The sequence below is a fragment of the Mesoplodon densirostris genome, chromosome 11 (assembly GCF_025265405.1).
Source record: "Mesoplodon densirostris isolate mMesDen1 chromosome 11, mMesDen1 primary haplotype, whole genome shotgun sequence".
NCBI classification, from domain to species: domain Eukaryota; kingdom Metazoa; phylum Chordata; class Mammalia; order Artiodactyla; family Ziphiidae; genus Mesoplodon; species Mesoplodon densirostris.
Window position 1 is genome coordinate 45,190,240 of NC_082671.1, and position 7,657 is coordinate 45,197,896.

The window sequence follows — 7,657 nt, forward strand, 5'->3', positions numbered from 1 at the left end:
CTTTACAGAAAATGTGCCAACCTGTTCTAGACTTTTATGGTCAGCACAATGGGCAGGGAAGTAGAGAGGGTTTGTTGTTTTTTTACTTTAGTATATACATTTGAAAATTCAGAACATTTTTCTACGTTGCCAAATAACAAATGCTTAAAGTTAACAACGTATCCTTAATCTAATACAAATCTATGTTCACCCTTCCCCAGTTGGTCTAAGAAAAGTACTTTTAGAGCTGATTTTTGTCCAACCCTGGAGCCAATCCAGGAACCATGCCATTACAAAAGGTTATGTGTTTTAACTCTCTTAGTCTGGATTCTTGGAACAACCTTTTTTTGGTAACACTTATTTGTTGAGGAGAATTGGGCCAGTTGTTTAGAGATTGGTCTTGGATTTGACTGATTGCTTCTTCAGCGTCCTTTAACTTATTCCTCTAACCCCTATTTTTCCTAAACAGGATTAGACCTAGAGTCAGATTCTTTTTTTTTTTTTTTTGGCCACACTGCGTGGCTTGTGGGATCTTAGTTCCCCGACCAGGGATTGAATCTGGGCCCTCAGCAGTGAAAGCGCAGAGTCCGAACCACTGGACCACCAGGGAATCCCCTAGAGTCAGAGAGATTCAAATTAACCAGTTCTAGGGATAAAAGACATCACAGGAGAGATGTTCTTTATGTTGTGTAACAACAGGACATAGGCCCAGTTGTCCCACCATTAGCCTGATCTCTTCACTGTACGCTTGTATTTGTTGAGAGAGATTTTTGAAACTGGCTGTGTGACAAATATGTGCCCTGAGAAAATGGGCAGCTGGCAGTGCAGCTCTGATTGGTCACTGCTGTACAAGAACAGGGGCCCAACATTGCCCCTATTATTTTTTCAAGAACTTTTGGACATCCTAATGTTTATGCTAAATGTCACAACTTTCAAATGTCGGCTCAATTTTTTTTTTAATGTAGGCCAAAAAAAGAATAAAACAAAAACAAAAACATAGGATCCACCAGAGGGGTTTTTTTTTTTTTTTTTTTTTTTTAGTTACTCATCAGTTTATTCAACCCATACTTATGGAGCTCCAGGCACTGTGTGCTGGAGATACATACAGCTGTGACAAAACAACCAAAGCCCCTGCCCACCTGGCTGTAAAACTGGTTGAGGAGACGGACAAGAAACAAGATAATAAGAAAAACATGTTATGTTTGGTAGCATGAGTCCTAGGAGAAAAATAAATTGGGAAAAGGGGAGATGTAATTACAAACTGGGGTAAGGGTCGGGACAGACACAAAGCAGGGTTTCTGCCCTAGATCTGGTGGTCAGGGAAGATCCATTTCTAGAGCAGAGGTCATTAATTCTATACTTCATCAGAATCGCCTGGGAGTGGGCTTAGTGGGCCCAATACTCAGAGACTGGCATTTTTCACGTGATGTTTCTGGTCCCTGTGGGCCATATTTGGAGATGTTTTGGTCTGGAGATGTGAAGGCAAGATAGTGGAGTGGCTAGGAGCCCAAACTTCAAGGACAACAGCTCTGCAATGTGTAACCTTGGGTAAGGTACTGCATCTCTCTGGGAGTCGACCAGAGTTTGCAACCTCTATTTTAAGCTGAGATAATACCATGAATAAAAACAAGTGAAGGTGAAGGACATGTTGAAGAGGGAAGAGACTAGTGTAATCTGAAGCATAGAGTTTGTTGAAGGAAGTAATGGAAGATAAAAATAATGGAAGATAAAACTAAAGATAATTTGGGGCCAATTCTTGGTAGGCCTTGAATACATGGCAGGGAATTTGGACTTTAGTTTTACAGGTAGGTTTTTTTTTTTTTTTTTCTCGGTACGCGGGCCTCTCACTGTTGTGGCCTCTCCCATTGCGGAGCACAGGCTCCAGACGCGCAGGCTCAGCGGCCGTGGCTCACGGGCCTAGCCGCTTCACGGCACGTGGGATCCTCCGGACCGAGGCACGAACCCATGTCCCCTGCATTGGCAGGCGGACTCTCAACCACTGCACCACCAGGAAGGCCCCTACAGGTACGTTTTTGAGAAGAGGAGTGACTTCCAATTGATGATTCTGATGGCGATGGGAAAACAATGAAAATTTGGTGACAGTAAGCTTTGCAGTAATTCACGTGAGAGGATTAGAGCTTGAAATAGACCAGGAAAGAGGACAGAGACATGAGGGGAGAAAAATCAACAGGCCTTAGTAACTGACCAGATTCACTCAGCCAACATTTACAGCATACCAGTCAAGTGCCAGACGTGGTTCTAGGCATTTGAGATACACAAATAATTGTATATTCCTTGAAAGGAATTTAAAGCTTAGGTGACGTACACTCGAACAAATAACGGGAAATACAGAATAGCATATTGCTAATAGGTAGGAATTAAGTACAATGGGACAACAGGAGGAAAGGGGTCAACTATCTACCTGGTGGGATGCAGGAGGGAAGTTTTCTCAGGAATCATTGGAGCTGAGTTCCAAATAGGATCAGATATTGGCAATGAGGAAAGGGGCTAACAGCCAGGTTGAGCATGTACTGTGAGTCACGAACTAAATATTAAACATCTAGTCATCCCAGCAGCTTTATAAAAAGACTATTATCATCTCCATTTTCTATGTGGGGAAACCGAGACAAAGGACAGAATTCATGTAGCTAATAGTAAGAACAGGGATTTGAACCCAGAAAGTCATTCTAGAGCCTGGGCTCCCAACCAGTGCACATCACAAGGGGCATGTAACTAAAGATGAGTCACAGATAAAGACAGAGGTTTCTAATCTGTGAATGAGAGGACAGTGTCATTAACCTGAATAGGGAGGGGAAGAGGATGAGCAGGTTTCAGGGGTGAAGTAATGAGCTCATTTGGGGAACCATCGGTTGGAAGTGCTTCCCCATAAGAGGGGGTTAGCCAGAAAAAGGAAATGTGGGTCTACAGCTTAAGAGCAAGAAGTTAGGGTTAAAGACGTGGATTTGGGAGTTATCTTCCCAAAGGTGATCAAGAAATTCCAGGAATGAATACAGCCACTAGAGAGAACATGAAGAAAGCTAAGAATGTGACCTTAGGGAATTCCAGAAGTAATCTGGAACAAAATCTGGAAAACAGATGCATGATAAAGGTGGCTAGTGCTCAGCTTTTTTTAAAAAAAGTAATTTTGAAGTAATGAATCATTTAAATGTGGCTCATAAACTAGCTGTGAAGGAGTTCCAGAAATGTTTTGTGCTATGAGAGCATTCCTGAAATAAGTGTAGGTTGAGATCATTTCAGCTCAAGTCCTCTAATGATTTGCTTTACTGGATAAACTGCAGAGATCCAAGCCTCTTAACATTTGGAACAACTTGCAAGGGGATAATAAGTTCCTGTGTGTTAGATTTCCCCACACTAGCTTTTTAGTCACATAAAAGCAATTTGGATTAAGATCTAAGAATTTGTAGCTGAAAAAATCAGTATAGGGTGGCATTAGCTAGTCATTGTTTTTAAGGTGAAGAGATAGAAGGAAGGAATTAGGCTGTGATGTGGAGACACCCAGCCTGATTAGATTAGGGTATCTTACTGGAAAGAATTAAGGATTTAAAAAATGGGTGATTTAGGCAAGGCATATTGATAATAGGAGCATGTGTTTGAACAGATGGGGCACTGAAATTCCTAGACGGGATTAATACGATGAAAGCAGTGTTTTAGAGATTTCAGTGTGGTGAAACTGGGGCACCTGGAAGGCCATTGTAACACAAGCATGAACTAGATGATGTGATGGAGGAAGCAATGATTGATGAATGATGGGCATGGCAGAACAGAAAATGTCTGATAATTCTTAAGGTTGGAAATAGATGGAATTGAGAGAATAGTACTAACAAATAGAAAAAGTTGAGAATGTGATTCTGGGAAAGAAAAAGTTTTGTTTGTGTTTTAGGTCGGGGTCCCCAAGCCCCAGGCCTTGGACCGGTAAGGGTCTGCACAGCAGGAGGGGAGTGGCGGGCGAGACAGTGAAGCTTCATTTGCCACCCCCCATCGCTCACATTGCTGCCTGAACCATCCCCTCCAACCCCTGTCCGTGGAAAAATCATCTTCCATCATCTGCGAAACCGGTCCCTGGTGCCAAGAAGGTTGGGGACTGCTGTTTTAGGTGACATTAGGTCAGCTGTGCAGACATACAGGCAGCTGGAGATATAGGACGATGGTGTGTCTGGGAGGCCACGCCTGGAATGGTAGCTTGGGGCTTCTCTCTCAAGAGGAGGGAAAATAATGAAGCTTTAGTAAAACTCCACAGAAGAAGGGAGAAAATAAATGAGATGGAGAAACAGTGTTCTAAGAGAAAAGCAAGAAAGTACAATGTCTCTCAAGCCCAATAAGAAATCAATGGTTTCAAACATAGCAGAGTTTTCTACCACAGGCTATTAAAGATAGCATGGAGCTGGAGGCAGAGGGTGTACATTTTATTTTATTTTATTTATTTTTTAATTTATTTGGCTGCGCCGGGTCTTAGTTGCAACATGCGGAATCTAGTTCCCTGACCAGGGATCAAACCCAGGCCCCCTGCATTGGGAGCCCAGAGTCTTAACCACTGGACCACCAGGGAAGTCCCAGAGGATACACATTTTATTTTTTTAAAAAAAGAGTAGAAAACAACATGGTGATTTGGAAGTGTCAAGTGAAGGTATAGTATTGTTTGTCCTAAATGAATGAAGGATTGAATGAGTAGAGTAGGAGAATTTTAACTTGTTATGGAAGGATATTCATGGAAGCTTCCTTAGGAGGTTGAAATGAGTGGGACTGCAAGCCAAGGTGCAGAAGGTAACTTCAGGTAACTTCAGGTCAGAAGAGCAAGGCCAAATACTGAACCAGAAAATGAAGAATGCCAGTGGGTAGAATGTAGTAAGTACGTAAGAATAGTGAGAAAGGGGGCCTGGTTATGCAACACAGAGAAAAATATAAGGATAGAGAGATAGGATTTGTTGGGATGGAGGGGTGAAGGAATTGTGGGTGGTGGGCTGTGGGGATGGTTAAAATTTGAAATTATCTATTGCACAGGAAGGTTCAAAGTCTTGGCCTCTCACCCCCAGAGTTACAAGGCAAGCATCTGAGAGTGAAAAGTAGTATCTCAGGTACCAAACAACCTCAGCCAGTTTATTCTGGATCCAGATCCTCCATTTTGTAAACCACGGGGGCCTTCTCTTCACAACATAGTTGTTGGTTGCCCTCTGCTGGTCAGTTTTGGTCTTCGCTCTTCAGATATTTAAATTTGAGAGTGTGTTTAAAATGGGATTTGGTAGGAAGTCCAGTACAGAACCTATCAGATTCTATTCAATCAGTACATTTTTTTATCACATCTATGTCTAAGGCCTAGTAGAGGAGGTACAAACAAATATAATACATAGTCCTTACTCTCGAAGCTTACAGTCCAGTCTGAGTGAAGATTAAAACATGTACACATGACTATGTTAAAAAACATCCATGTATGCAAAAAGATTTTTTTGGAGCGGCTTATATGGGCCGTGTATATTCTATGGGGGAAGAAGGATTTCACATAGAAAGATTAGAGAATAGGATATGGTGGGAGACAGGTGGTTAGAGAAGACTTCCCAGGAGAACCAACATTTAAGTGGAGACTGAGAAGAAGGTAAGGATGAGAAAGATTATTTCAGGCAGAGAGCAGCATGAACACAGAAAAATACTATGCCAGGAACTAACAGAATACCAGTGGATGAAATGTAGTGAATATGAAAAAGTGGGGAGAAAAAAAGGGACCAGATCATGAAATACAAAAAGCAACCATGGAAGGGTTTAAGGTCCCTGGCTACCTTAAACCGGGGTAGTGTGGATGCTTTAGTGCAGCTTTACATACATCAACTCATGTGGTCCTCAAAAGTACCCCTACCTTCCAAATGAAGCCTCCAGCAAGTGGTGGGTCCAGCCTGCACTCACCTCTAAGAAAAGTGGACACAGTTGAGGCTATTTAGGAGGTACAATAATGTAACTTGTTTTATTTTGTTTTAATTAATTTTTGCAGAAGCGTGTCAAAGGAGATGCCTTGCATTCAACCTAGTGGATGGTGGTGGTAGGTTCTAGCTGTTGTAATCAAGAACCTCAAAGTGGAGGGGTAAGAAGACAGGGAGGATGGAAAATAATAATGGTGTGGGGGGCAGGGGGAAGGAAGTGGTGAGGGAAAAACAGCATGAGTGGAAAAGACAGCATAAGCAATGATAGGAAGGTGGGAAACTCCAAAGTGTAAATGTGTAAAAAGCTCTGTGAATTACCTTTGAACCCCCTGCCCTCTGGGAAACCTTCTTGGAAATGTGGCCGTGCAAGAAATAAAATACAAAGAGAACATCTTCAACAGGTATCCTAGATATTCCCCACAGTGAGCAACTGGGAATAGGAAGAACGGGTTGAGGTGAGTGCAGGAGGGTTAGAGGTTAGAGAAGGATTAATACCCTAGCTAGGAACTTGGAACATGGAGAACTTAGAACACATAATGAGCACTCAATAAAAAGTGAGTTATCTTCTTCGCACACTCTGGCTCCAGCTAGATTGGCAGCGTTCATGATTCAATAGGCTACTCCCCACTAGCCCTGTGATACCTGAGGTGCAGCTCTTCACAGCAATCCCAGTGAGAGAATGCCTTGTTTACCGGGTCTTCATTGTAATCAGACCTACAAGATGTGAAGTCTGGTCATGAAATCCAGAGGTGCCCTCTTTACCTGGAAACTCCAGTTTTGACTATTATAGCACAACAGGTATTCACATTCCCGAGCAAAACTTAACCTTTCTTCAACCAAATCCTTTGCTATGCCCTCCCAAAAGAATGAAACAAGGTATGCCAAAACTCTGCTTGCAAAGCTGAAGTTACAGAACTCTGAAAGTGCCTTGTATCCTAGCAGCCAATACAGTTATGCATAATTACGCTTCTCATGGTCACCCTCATTCCCGCCCCCTCCCCCCAAATCCAGAGGTGAGACCTTCTGGCTTCTGTTTCCGAGACAAAGGGAAGTGCACGAAAGACACTTGGAAGACAAGTGGCTCCCTTCACACACTCTTGAAGGGAAAAAACAAGCGGCCGTCACGAACAGGATTCGAACCTGTGCGGGGAAACCCCATTGGATTTCGAGTCCAACGCCTTAACCACTCGGCCACCGTGACTTCCAAAACCACTGTTCGCCGCGCATTTACAGAAGGGGTCCGCACAGCGATCCGGAGGGAGCGCGATACAGGGAAGCCGGACCAGGCCCAAACACACACACCCTGTGACCTCCTCCCGCCCCGCTCCTTACCTCTTCCTCCACGCCGCTCAGAGGAAGTCTGGTGGACCGGGTGACCCAAGGAGAGAGGGTCTCCCGCCCCACGAAGATGAGGGTCTCAAGGAGCGTAAAGCTACTCAGGAGGCGATGGTGAGGCCTGCAGAGGAAGCAGTTGGAGAGGAGGGGCTGGGCCCCCAGGGTAGCGGCTAGGGGACTCCTCGGGTTACGGAGTGAGAGGCGGACCTGGGACATGGCCTTAGGGGCGAAGGAGGCTCAGAAAGAGCTTAAACAGGGAACTCCTGGGCATGGATGAAAGGAAAGAACTTCTTGCGGAAAGGGGTCCGGGGTTCCTTGGGATTAGGGGCTCCGTGGGGTTAGAAACGGGCAAGGTGAGGACTACTCCGAGCTATGGGCTGGGGGCTTCTCATGCCACGGGCATCCCCTTGGGGTAG

General features: G+C 44.1%; 1 non-coding gene across 1 annotated transcript; it reads right to left on the minus strand.

Moving 5' to 3' along the window:
* Positions 1 to 7,025: 7,025 nt before the first annotated feature.
* On the minus strand, positions 7,026 to 7,107 carry TRNAS-CGA (transfer RNA serine (anticodon CGA)). The gene has a single exon. It is a non-coding gene; the product is annotated as a tRNA-Ser (tRNA).
* Between the last annotated feature and the right edge of the window lie 550 nt (positions 7,108 to 7,657).